Genomic DNA, 13,160 nt, shown 5'->3' with positions numbered 1-13,160 from the left:
ATGAATGCAGTAAAAACGAGGGGGAACGTTGTGAGTTGCTGCGGAGACCGCAACTCTACAGTTATACCCGATACTAAGTCAGTATGGCTCTCCTCCGGCAGACGCCGCTAATATTAAACGACACGACAAAGAGTGCGTGCGAGAGAGACAGAAAATCAGTCTGAGCGTGACGTCGGGCGCTGCCTAGCCAGTGCAAATTGATTTGTTCCTTTTGGCTATAGAAATGATCTGATCTGATCCAGATTCAGCAATCTGATAGATATGGTCATTATCTATGATTCTGATTTTGAGATATACGTTTTATAGTGACATCTTAAAGGAGTGTGTGTACCAAATTTGGTTACTCTAGCCTTAATAGTCTCTGAGAATACCTCAGATTATCGTCCTTTGCGGGGGCGGAAGGGGGTGTGGCGAAATTTTGACACAAAATGGTCAAGGTCCGATATCACAGGAGTGTGGATACCAAATTTGGTTGCTCTGGCTCTTATAGGTTCTGAGATCGTTGAACTCATATTTTGCAATTGGCAAAACCGACCGTGAAACCTGTGTGTTAGAGAGAGACAGAGCGAGAAAGAATGAAATTGTTTTCTTGATTCTGGCTATAATAATTATACGATCTGGTTCAGATTTTGCACTCTAGAAGATATAGTCATCTTCTACGATTCTGCGTTTTTAGTTTTCTCGTATCGTCGAAGTTGTGGATGCCACAGATTTTCGCCCTTTGTGGGGCGGAAGTGGGCGGGGCAAAGTTTTGAAATATTCTTGTAGCAGTGACATATCACAGAAGTCTGGATCCAAAACATCGTTGCTCTCGCTCTTATAGTCTTTGAGCACTAGGCGCTGAAGGGGCCGGACAGACGGACAGACGGACGGACGGACAGACGGACAGACAGACATGGCTCAATCGACTCGGCTATTGATGCCGATCAAGAATATATATACTTGATGGGGTCGGAAACGATTCCTTCTGGACGTTACACACATCCACTTTTACCACAAATCTAATATACCCCAATACTCATTTTGAGTATCGGGTATAAAAAGTGTCACCGTTCCCCCCCTATTAATTGACTTCAATTGTCTGTCGGCACTCGAATATGGAGTGTGACGCATTCCGCTGATAAAGCCAGATATTCCAGTGACACGTCACTGATCGTGATCGTCACTAATCTCTCCACTTTCGTCGGTCAAATGGGCTGATGGGGAGGGACTAGGGTTAAAGCCGCCAATTCAACGGCGAGCACCGATTTAATAATTAGGCGCTCAGATAAGCGAGTGCGATCAACTCGAAGATGTCGGGCAACAGCGGATTTCCACTGAACGATCCTCATCGGCTATGTAGAGTGGCACATGAATCAATCAGAGGAGGTGTTTTCTATAATTTTGACTAAACAGACACTGATAAGAGCACAGAAAACAGCGATTAATAGTGACTATCATAGACTTCTAAAGTTGAATGAATTTTTCCTCACAGAACAACACTTAATTCAAATCATCTGCTACAGATAATACCTATCAGATTGCTTAATAAGTAGTGGGGAATGGGCAGGAAATGAAGTGACTTGAGTGTATAGACTAGACGAATATGAAATCTGGAGTTCTCCGAATTTGGGGGAAACATGAACGAATCGGAGCAAGAGATTATCTGGGAAAATACTACTATTTTATTTACCAATTATATGAGCCACATCTAAATTAAAACTGCTCCGGACAACATCTGTTGACCATTCCGCGGCATTAATGACATCGACGACGATGAAATGGTGCAGGGTTTCAGATAGAATGTATCGACAGCAATGGCTGTTGGCAGAGATGCAGCCTTAAAAACAATAAACAATAGACCAAATATTTATATTCAGTATTTGAATAATCGGACATTTCGGCAAAAGTACAAGAAAAGTCGTAACCATCAGCATCCGAGGCAAATGAGCATTGAACGGGACACAATTTGTAATTTTTTGAGCGATATTTCATTCTTATTTATAGCCAGCTGGGGCGTAATATTTTCGTTTAATGTTCACACATGTGTGTGGGGGAAATATCTAATAACAAATTGGGTACATTTTCTCAGGCTGAATAGACACTACTAATCTGTTAGAGAAAGATCAGGGGATTTCCAGTCACTCAACATTTCTGCAGGGCATACAAAAGTGTTTCACTTTCGTACTTGTACCGCACCAGATGAATGCAGTAAAAACGAGGGGGAACGTTGTGAGTTGCTGCGGAGACCGCAACTCTACAGTTATACCCGATACTAAGTCAGTATGGCTCTCCTCCGGCAGACGCCGCTAATATTAAACGACACGACAAAGAGTGCGTGCGAGAGAGACAGAAAATCAGTCTGAGCGTGACGTCGGGCGCTGCCTAGCCAGTGCAAATTGATTTGTTCCTTTTGGCTATAAAAATGATCTGATCTGATCCAGATTCAGCAATCTGATAGATATGGTCATTATCTATGATTCTGATTTTGAGATATACGTTTTATAGTGACATCTTAAAGGAGTGTGTGTACCAAATTTGGTTACTCTAGCCTTAATAGTCTCTGAGAATACCTCAGATTATCGTCCTTTGCGGGGGCGGAAGGGGGTGTGGCGAAATTTTGACACAAAATGGTCAAGGTCCGACAGACGGACAGACAGACATGGCTCAATCGACTCGGCTATTGATGCTGATCAAGAATATATGTACTTGATGGGGTCGGAAACGATTCCTTCTGGACGTTACACACATCCACTTTTACCACAAATCTAATATACCCCAATACTCATTTTGAGTATCGGGTATAAAAAGTGTCACTGTCCTCCCCCATTAATTGACTTCAATTGTCTGTCGGCACTCGAATATGGAGTGTGACGCATTCCGCTGATAAAGCCAGATATTCCAGTGACACGTCACTGATCGTGATCGTCACTAATCTCTCCACTTTCGTCGGTCAAATGGGCTGATGGGGAGGCACTAGGGTTAAAGCCGCCAATTCAACGGCGAGCACCGATTTAATAATTAGGCGCTCAGATAAGCGAGTGCGATCAACTCGGAGATGTCGGGCAACAGCGGATTTCCACTGAACGATCCTCATCGGCTATGTAGAGTGGCACATGAATCAATCAGAGGAGGTGTTTTCTATAATTTTGACTAAACAGACACTGATAAGAGCACAGAAAACAGCGATTAATAGTGACTATCATAGACTTCTAAAGTTGAATGAATTTTTCCTCACAGAACAACACTTAATTCAAATCATCTGCTACAGATAATACCTATCAGATTGCTTAATAAGTAGTGGGGAATGGGCAGGAAATGAAGTGACTTGAGTGTATAGACTAGACGAATATGAAATCTGGAGTGCTCCGAATTTGGGGGAAACATGAACGAATCGGAGCAAGAGATTAGCTGGGAAAATACTACTATTTTGTTTACCAATTATATGAGCCACATCTAAATTAAAACTGCTCCGGACAACATCTGTTGACCATTCCGCGGCATTAATGACATCGACGACGATGAAATGGTGCAGGGTTTCAGATAGAATGTATCGACAGCAATGGCTGTTGGCAGAGATGCAGCCTTAAAAACAATAAACAATAGACCAAATATTTATATTCAGTATTTGAATAATCGGACATTTCGGCAAAAGTACAAGAAAAGTCGTAACCATCAGCATCCGAAGCAAATGAGCATTGAACGGGACACAATTTGTAATTTTTTGAGCGATATTTCATTCTTATTTATAGCCAGCTGGGGCGTAATATTTTCGTTTAATGTTCACACATGTGTGTGGGGGAAATATCTAATAACAAATTGGGTACATTTTCTCAGGCTGAATAGACACTACTAATCTGTTAGAGAAAGATCAGGGGATTTCCAGTCACTCAACATTTCTGCAGGGCATACAAAAGTGTTTCACTTTCGTACTTGTACCGCACCAGATGAATGCAGTAAAAACGAGGGGGAACGTTGTGAGTTGCTGCGGAGACCGCAACTCTACAGTTATACCCGATACTAAGTCAGTATGGCTCTCCTCCGGCAGACGCCGCTAATATTAAACGACACGACAAAGAGTGCGTGCGAGAGAGACAGAAATCAGGCTGAGCGTTACGTCGGGCGCTGCGTAGCCAGTGCAAATTGATTTGTTCCTTTTGGCTATAAAAATGATCTGATCTGATCCAGATTCAGCAATCTGATAGATATGGTCATTATCTATGATTCTGATTTTGATATATACGTTTTATAGTGACATCTTAAAGGAGTGAGGGTACCAAATTTGGTTACTCTAGCCTTAATAGTCTCTGAGATTTGTGGATGCCTCAGATTATCGTCCTTTGCGGTGGCGGAAGGGGGTGTGGCGAAATTTTGACACAAAATGGTCAAGGTCCGATATCACAGGAGTGTGGATACCAAATTTGGTTGCTCTGGCTCTTATAGGTTCTGAGATCCTTGAACTCATATTTTGCAATTGGCAAAACCGACCATGAAACCTGTGTGTTAAAGAGAGACAGAGCGAGAAAGAATGAAATTGTTTTCTTGATTCTGGCTATAATAATTATACGATCTGGTTTAGATTTTGCACTCTAGAAGATATAGTCATCTTCTACGATTCTGCGTTTTTAGTTTTCTCGTATCGTCGAAATTGTGGATGCCACAGATTTTCGTCCTTTGTGGGGGCGGAAGTGGGCGGGGCAAAGTTTTGAAATATTCTTGTAGCAGTGACATATCACAGAAGTCTGGATCCAAAATATCGTTGCTCTCGCTCTTATAGTCTTTGAGCACTAGGCGCTGAAGGGGACGGACAGACGGACAGACGGACGGACGGACGGACAGACGGACAGACAGACATGGCTCAATCGACTCGGCTATTGATGCTGATCAAGAATACATATACTTTATGGGGTCGGAAACGATTCCTTCTGGACGTTACACACATCCACTTTTACCACAAATCTAATATACCCCAATACTCATTTTGAGTATCGCACAGTATCGCAGTATTTGTTATGTATGGTATGGTATGGTCCATATTGTTGAATGTGTCCCACAAACAACTTAAGCTGCTGAAGTGCGCGGAGGCAAGAGGATCACCGACTAGTAGGGCAATCCAAGCGAATCCGAGTGCTCTGCATATTGCAATTTGGGTCGCACGGCGTCGCGACTTCGACCCATTTCCATTGACTTCCAAGTGACCCTGCAAAGGCGATTACGAGTGCAGTGTGCATCGATTGTGCAGTGAAAAAGTGTCGATTAGCTGCTGCGGCCTACTGGGAGTAGGTTTACACCCCGCCCTCTGCATGATTATTCCGTTATCGATCGACCCAATCATCTCGCGTACAGCCACTCAAAACAAAAAAAAACAAACAAAGTCAGAGCTCTCTGTTGTGGGTGCCACGCCTACTAAACAACAAAAAGAGAAACGCCAAAGGAGGGGGGAGGAAGAAGGAAAAACTATTTAAAGACCATTTGAATGGGGGAAAGGAAATGCAGAAAGATCCAAAACAGTAAAGTCATGAATAAGAGGAAAAAGAAAAGAACGAGGCGGCGGCAATGAACTGTGACAAGATGAAGCGTGAAAGGTCAGCTTAGGGTTCGACGCTTTACATACCCTTGGATATCGATCGTAATGGGAACTACAGGATATAGTCCTACGGTTGATATGTACTGTCTATGATAATACCTAGGAAATTCTTTACATTCTTTATCTACGTAACAAACACCTGATGAAACAAAGCATACTCAATGCAAAGGAAGGGTATACCAACGGTCGCGTTCAAAAAACAATCATAGTATCTGCCACAAACAAATGCAGATGCTTGCCGCCACACACACACACACGCACACACAAACATTAAAGAATAAATACATATATACATAACGCGACACGCTGCAGGCTAAAGTCAATAACCTGACGGAAAGGAAGTTTGTTGCGGTTGCACTTGCGGTTGTTTGTTGTCTCTGGAAAGAAGGCAAGCGGAGGGAGCGGACGATCTCGCCGAAGCCTTGCAACTGGAACTCCTGCACTCTCTCACCTCCCGCATCCAGAACTTTTGCAAACAGAACACTCCTATGTGTTCTGCTCTCGACGATCGCTTGGCAATTGGCGCACTGTGTGGAGACACCAACAACAAATTGTTGGCACACGAAAATATCTGCCCAAAAATAAACCCAAGCTATTCGGCCTTCACGTTGACAGAAATTGGCGGAAATCGTATTTGAAACGCGGTCAGTGGAGATGCGAATAAGTGTCCAAATGTCCGAGGGATCAGCTGATTCACCGAGAAGCGCAACTGTCCCGTTCAACGGTCGGCGGAGGTCTGCGTCTCCGTCTGCGTCTGCTTCTGCCTCTGAGGCTGCTGCGTTTACCAACTGAATGCTCTTACAGGAGAGATGCGGCAGAGAGACGATCGCCCGAACGTCGGAGAGAACTGGCTCTCCCTTTCGCTCTCCCGAAGCAGTGGTGTGCTTCGGATCACTCTCACTCACTTGCTACGCTGATGCACTTGTCACGTCAGTGGCTATTGTTGACCCGATCCTCCTCCGCTCTGATCTGAAGAAGCCAATGTTCTCGGTGGACGGACTGGGCGCCGACTAAAACGATCGCTTATGGCCAGTGGCAATTTTATAAGTACTCAGTTGATGGATTTGTGTGTTGGATTTCGGCTATTTCCAAGTGATTGAGCCTCAAGAGCCGCCCGACGCTCTGCTGGGGCTTATCGTGGAATTATCAGAATTGGACACCTAATCAAGTAATTTGACAGGAATAGAACACACACAAACACACCTGCCCAAGAGGGGGGCTGGCAGGGGCCAGGCAATATGCAATAGGCATTGCCATTGGCCAATCTGTTTTCGTTTTCTGGACACGTTCCTTGGCTTAACTCGGATAAGAACCGCAAAGTGCCAGGGATTTCATCATTGCAATTGTTCCATTGCAATTTTGAACGATACGAATTATATGGCACATTGGAATGTGTGCTTAATATAGTACCTAAACAGAACTTCTTAGGCAAGATAGTGGCTATTTGGCAGATATTCTCAATAAATGCATAAAATATATTCCTTTTGATGTTTTGCTGAAGCTCTTTCCGATGCATTCCAATTCTTCTGGATGCTGGGGAACGGGCACTGCCAGTAACGGTGACTCTCTGCGCCGTGCATTCGAGCGAGAAAATGGGTTGACATCATTTGATGGCAGCAGCCCAACAGTTTTCCCAGCTCTGGAGTCCACTCAGCCAGAACGCGTGCAACAACAGCGATGATCCATTGGGCAGGTGAATCTGAAATACATACGAAACTAATTCAAATAACGCAAAATAGTTTGTTAATCAAGCGATTTAAACAACGGAACCCGATCCCAGATGGAGGATTCGCAAATGGGGGGACAAGGCGAGGCAAACGATAGGCAAAAAAAAGTGGAATGACACATAAACGAAACGAAATGAAATCAACGACAGACTGGCAACAACACAGCACAAATTAATTAGTAAACTCTGTAGAAATGCGAGAGCAGAGCAGGCAGGGGCATTGCGAAACAAGTGCCAGTGCCAGTGCCAGATACAGAGGGCATGGGCTTCAAATAGTACAGGGATCGGAACTGTCATTGGGGCTGGGTGTGTTCGGAAACTGAAGCTAATGTTAGTCAGTCAGAGACAACGATAGCAAAGACCCACAGCTCGGGTTTACGGGAAAAGCTGGCGAATCTGGTGAATCTGTACGGAAGAAGAACCTTCCAAAGTGGCAATCTTTATGAGCAGTAGTACAGTGTCAGTGTCGTGAGCGAACACGAGCGACGGGGCTAATCAAGCCGTTTCTACACCGTGTACACCGTGTAAATTTAATGGTTCCAAACTTCCAAGTCGAAGGTGCCGCCGCAATAGTGTATCTCCGAGGGCTGCAGGCTGGCAACAACAAGAAACGGGGAAATACGAGTATCAAGGAACTTGTTTCTGTTCATTTACGATACAGAAAGGCATTTCTTCATAATAAAGATAAAACTCGGTTGGCAAGGGCAATGGATCTATTGTTTTACCGCACACTACTGTAGCCCCCGAATGCGAAAAAAATAAGTCTCATAAAATCCCATCCGCACGCGATCGGAACCCAAAGGGGTGTGTGGTGTTTCACCATCGGAGCAGCACTTAAGATATTGTCGAGCCCACGATACCGATAATTTACCTCTTCTACCTGAAAGCGTTGAACTCTCATATATCTTTGGAAGACCGACCAGACTCGAACCTCAATCGGAATTCAAGGGTGACGGGGCCCAGACGTGATCGAGCTTATGGAGTTACGAGCAAATCCTTAAAGTGTCAGTGCTTCGGATTTGTCGAAGGATAAATCCTGTGGAAATCTCGATATATAGAAGTTCCACCAATCTATAATAATGAGTGTACGTATGGAATTTGTGTGAATTTATGGAGTGGCAATATGAACAGTGCAAAACAAGTGATTTATGAAGTGAAACTAAAATCCTTATAGTATTTTACTTTGTTCTTAAGAAGAAGCACGCCCCACAAGTGAATCCAATATTTTGTGAGAGTCAGGAAGTTTTATTTAATTCTGGGAAGCATATTAGAAAATGAAAGTGTTTGTTACATAATTAGCATATACTAAAACTGAAATATAAGAGATCCGTAAGTAATCCATGAAAGACGAAAGGATGAGAAGAGCTCCTAGTCAATGTCCAGCAAAAATATATTAATCACTATGAGAAATTATTTGCTCATACGTACGAGTAGATAAGAAATCGATTAAAAGCCATGAACCAATACAAAAACGAGGGGGAACGTTGTGAGTTGCTGCGGACACCGCAACTCTACAGTTATACCCGATACTTAGTCAGTATGGCTCTCCTCCGGCAGACGCCGCTAATATTAAACGACACGACAAAGAGTGCGTGCGAGGGAGACAGAAAATCAGTCTGAGCGTGACGTCGGGCGCTGCGTAGCCACTGCAAATTGATTTGTTCCTTTCGGCTATAAAAATGATCCCATCTGATCCAGATTCAGCAATCTGATAGATATGGTCATTATCTATGATTCTGCGTTTTTAGTTTTCTCGAATCTGCAATATTGTGGATGCAACAGATTTTCGTCTTTTGCGGGGGCGGAAGGGGGTGGGGCGAAATTCTGAGATATACGTTTTATAGTGACATCTTAAAGGAGTGTGTGTACCAAATTTGGTTACTCTAGCCTTAATAGTCTCTGAGATTTGTGGATGCCTCAGATTTTCGTCCTTTGCGGGGGCGGAAGGGGGTGTGGCGAAATTTTGTCACAAAATGGTCAAGGTCCGATACCACAGGAGTGTGGATACCAAATTTGGTTGCTCTGGCGCTTATAGGTTCGGAGATCCTTGAACTCATATTTTGCAATAGGCAAAGCCGACCATGAAACCTGTGTGTTAGAGAGAGACAGAGCGAGAAAGAATGAAATTGTTTTCTTGATTCTGGCTATAAAAATTATACGATCTAGTTGAGATCTTACACTCTAAAACATATAGTCATCCTCTACGATTCTGCGTTTTTGGTTTTATCGTATCTTTAAAAATGTGGATGCCACAGATTTGCGTCCTTTGTGGGGGCGGAAGTGGGCGGGGCGAAGTTTTGAAATATTTTTGTAGCAGTGACATATCACAGAAGTCTGGATACAAAACATCGTTGCTCTAGCTCTTATAGTCTTTGAGCACTAGGCGCTGAAGGGGACGGACAGACGGACGGACGGACAGACGGACAGACGGACAGACAGACATGGCTCAATCGACTCGGCTATTGATGCTGATCAAGAATATATATACTTTATGGGGTCGGAAACGATTCCTTCTGGACGTTACACACATCCACTTTTACCACAAATCTAATATACCCCAATACTCTTTTTGTGTATCGGGTATAACAACGGTATAACGCAGCGGATATGAAAATGCAAAACGAACTATTGTCACAGTTGACAGAGAAGATGGCAAACTTAATAACCACAAGCCTCAAATCTCACGTGGGTGCACCACAGCAACCACCGACTCCCCATCTGACTGACAACACATCTCTAGATCACCTCTTGCTCTCCGGAGCAAATGAGGATATGGAATCCCCGCAACCACGGCGATCAATAGCTAGGTCCATTGGCACAGAATTGGCTCAAAGGCCAGATAAAGTTGGTCACATTATGAATAATTGGAAACTTCGGTTCAATGGAGCTTCTGATGGTTTAAATGTGGACAGCTTTATTTATCGAGTGGAGGCCCTGACCCATCAAACCCTTGACGGGAATTTCGCCCTGTTATGCGGAAACGCAAACACCTTGTTTGAAGGCAAAGCTTCCGACTTTTACGGGCGGTACCACAAGACCGTTGGTGTGGTGCGATGGAAGGACCTTTGCATGGCTTTGAGAAAGCATTTCAGGGACCATCGGACAGACGTTGATATTAGACAAATGATAAGAGACAGGAAACAAAAAGAAAAGGAGTCGTTTGAGGTATTTCTTTAATCTATCCAGAAGCTTACTGACCGACTAGATCAGCCGCTATCGGACAAGACCTTAATAGAAATTGTTCGACGAAATCTACGGCCGGAGATCCAGCACGAAATTTTGAATATTCTGATAAATTCGATCGAAACGTTGAGGACATCTGCAGAAAAAGAGAATGTTTCTTGGAAGAGGTGCAACGTACGCACGGATATCAAAAGCTAGGACCTTTGAAAAAGCAAGTCGCGGAGCTCGTAGAGGAAGCGATCAGTGACGAGTCAACTGAATTTTCAGAGGGGGAAGCTAATGAGGAAATAGGGGCAATGGCGTTAGTATGCTGGAACTGTAGGAAAGAGGGACATAGATACCAGGACTGTGCAGCGAAGCGGAAGATATTTTGCTACGGTTGTGGTACACCAAATTCTTATAAACCGTCCTGCCAAAGGTGTCAAAAAACGGGAAGGGGAACTCATCAGACACTCGTCAGCTGAGAGGTGTTCCACACCGAAAACCGACGAAGCAGGATTAGAAGCAGAGAATCGTACTAATGGACAGGGAAAGATGCCCGAATTGGCTCAGGTAGCGGAACCTTTGTACTGGCATAGAAGAATAAATAGTTTTAGAAACTTAGTTTTACCTATTAAGTCGCAGAAAATAAGAGGTGTATCAAGAAGCACGAAGCGTCTTAAGGCATTCTGGGAAGCTTCTAAAGTCATAAACTCCATTAGGATGAAAAATGGGGACCAACGTCCGTACGCAAAAGTTAGAGTGTTAGAGGAATCTAGAGTGGGTTTGTTAGCCACGGGTGCGGGGATGAATTGTGTGGGAGGGCAACTAGCCAAGGATTTGATATGTAGCGGAAGACCTTTCAAGAAGATAATGTCAAGCGCAAGTACAGCAGATGGAAAAAGGCTGCAGATCGTAGGCAAATTAAGGACTAACATGGAATTTAAGGGAGAATCCAAGGAGAGAGAACTATTTATCTGCCCCTTCCCCTTCCCTCTCTAAGTCAAGACTTATACTTGGGGATACATTTTTGGAAAATTTTCAACCTATTACCATTGCCGTTACAGATAGCAGGAATAGAGGAATCTCAGAATAAACACATCTTGTCACCTGCCCAAGAATTCGCTTTAAAAACAATAGTGGATCAGTTTCCTTCCTTTGCTGTTTCTGGTCTCGGTAAGACATCGATTTTGAGCCATGTGATAGATACGGGAAACGCTAAGCCCATCAAACAACGGCATTTTTCGGTTTCACCTGTCATAGAGAAGCTGATCTACGCGGGATAAACCAGGGAAAGTGAGACTTTGCTTGGACAGTAGAAAGGTGAATGCAGTAACTGAGAAAGATGCCTATCCGCTTCCCCACATTGATGGCATTCTAAGCAGACTGCCAAGAGCAAATTTTATATCAAGCCTGGACTTAAAAGACGCTTTCTGGCAAATTCCGCTAGATGTAGGCTCAAGACCCAAGACGGCGTTCACTATACCAGGTAGACCCTTGTATCAATATAAGGTTATGCCATTCGGGCTGTGTAATGCGTCTCAAACGATGTCGAGACTGATAGATAAAGTCATTCCGTTTGCACTTCGCAACGAAGTGATAAGATCCTGATAAGCTTTCGGCCATTACCAACTTCCCTTTGCCAAAAACATTGAGAGCACTGAGAAGCCTTTTAGGCATGGCTGGGTGGTATAGGAAGTTTATTCTCAGTTTTGCTTCAGTTTCAGCTCCATTGACTGATCTGCTGAAACCAAAGCAGAAATTTGTCATGTCCAGTGAGGGAGAAAAAGCATTTGAGCGGCTGAAAGAATTGCTCTACAGTGCTCCTGTTTTGCGTAGCCCAGACTTCACTAAGCCATTTTACATCCATTGCGATGCAAGCAAATCAGGAGTTGGAGGGGTGCTAGTTCAGAAGACGGACGAGGGAGAGGAATTACCCATCGCTTTTGTGTCAAAAAAATTAAATAGGGCACAGAGAAATTATACCGTTACGGAGCAGGAGTGCTTAGCTGCACTGGTCAGCGTAGGGCGTTAGGGCGTATGTCGAAGGCCACGAGTTTACGGTTATCACGGACCACGCCTCATTAAAGTGGCTAATGTCACAAAGCGACCTGCACTCAAGATTAGCTAGATGGGCACTCAAACTCCAAGGCTTTCGATTTAAGATTGAGTACAGAAAAGGGAAGTTAAATGTAGTACCTGACGTTTTATCGAGAGTCCATGAAGATGACATAGCGGCTATGGATATGAACCAGGGGCTATTGGTAGATACAGATTCCCCACACTTTAAATCGGCAGATTATTTAGATCTAGTAGAGCGTGTAGAAGCCAATAGTTTGAAACTGCCAGATGTAAAAGCTGTTGATGGTTTGATCTATCGTCGAGCAGAACATACAACAGGGGATCTAGTGCATGATTCTTTTGCATGGAAGCTCTGGGTACCGAAAGAGATGATAAAGGAAGTGTTGGAAAGAGCACATGACCATCACTTGGCCTCCCATGGAGGGATACATAAGACTTTGGAGCGTATCAGGCGCTATTATTATTGGCCGGGTCTGGTGAATGACGTGAAGACACACATAAATGCCTGCAGTCAATGCAAAACAACAAAACCACCCAACACCACTTTAAGACCTCCTATTGGAATACCGGCGGAATCACAGAGGTTTTTCCAAAGGCTCTACATCGACTTTCTGGGGCCATATC

General features: G+C 43.9%; 1 protein-coding gene across 1 annotated transcript in view; it reads right to left on the bottom strand.

Annotated features, from left to right (window-relative positions):
- The window catches only part of LOC117191031, a 63,556-nt gene extending 57,237 nt beyond the window's left edge, over window positions 1-6,319 (bottom strand). Inside the window, exon 1 of the mRNA XM_033396001.1 lies at window positions 6,018-6,319. The gene's annotated coding sequence lies outside the window, so the exon portion shown is untranslated. The remainder of the gene's footprint in view (window positions 1-6,017) is intronic.
- Between the last annotated feature and the right edge of the window lie 6,841 nt (window positions 6,320-13,160).

Source organism: Drosophila miranda (genome assembly GCF_003369915.1).
Source record: "Drosophila miranda strain MSH22 chromosome Y unlocalized genomic scaffold, D.miranda_PacBio2.1 Contig_Y1_pilon, whole genome shotgun sequence".
Lineage (NCBI taxonomy): Eukaryota > Metazoa > Arthropoda > Insecta > Diptera > Drosophilidae > Drosophila > Drosophila miranda.
This window is presented reverse-complemented; position numbering and strand designations above follow the sequence as displayed.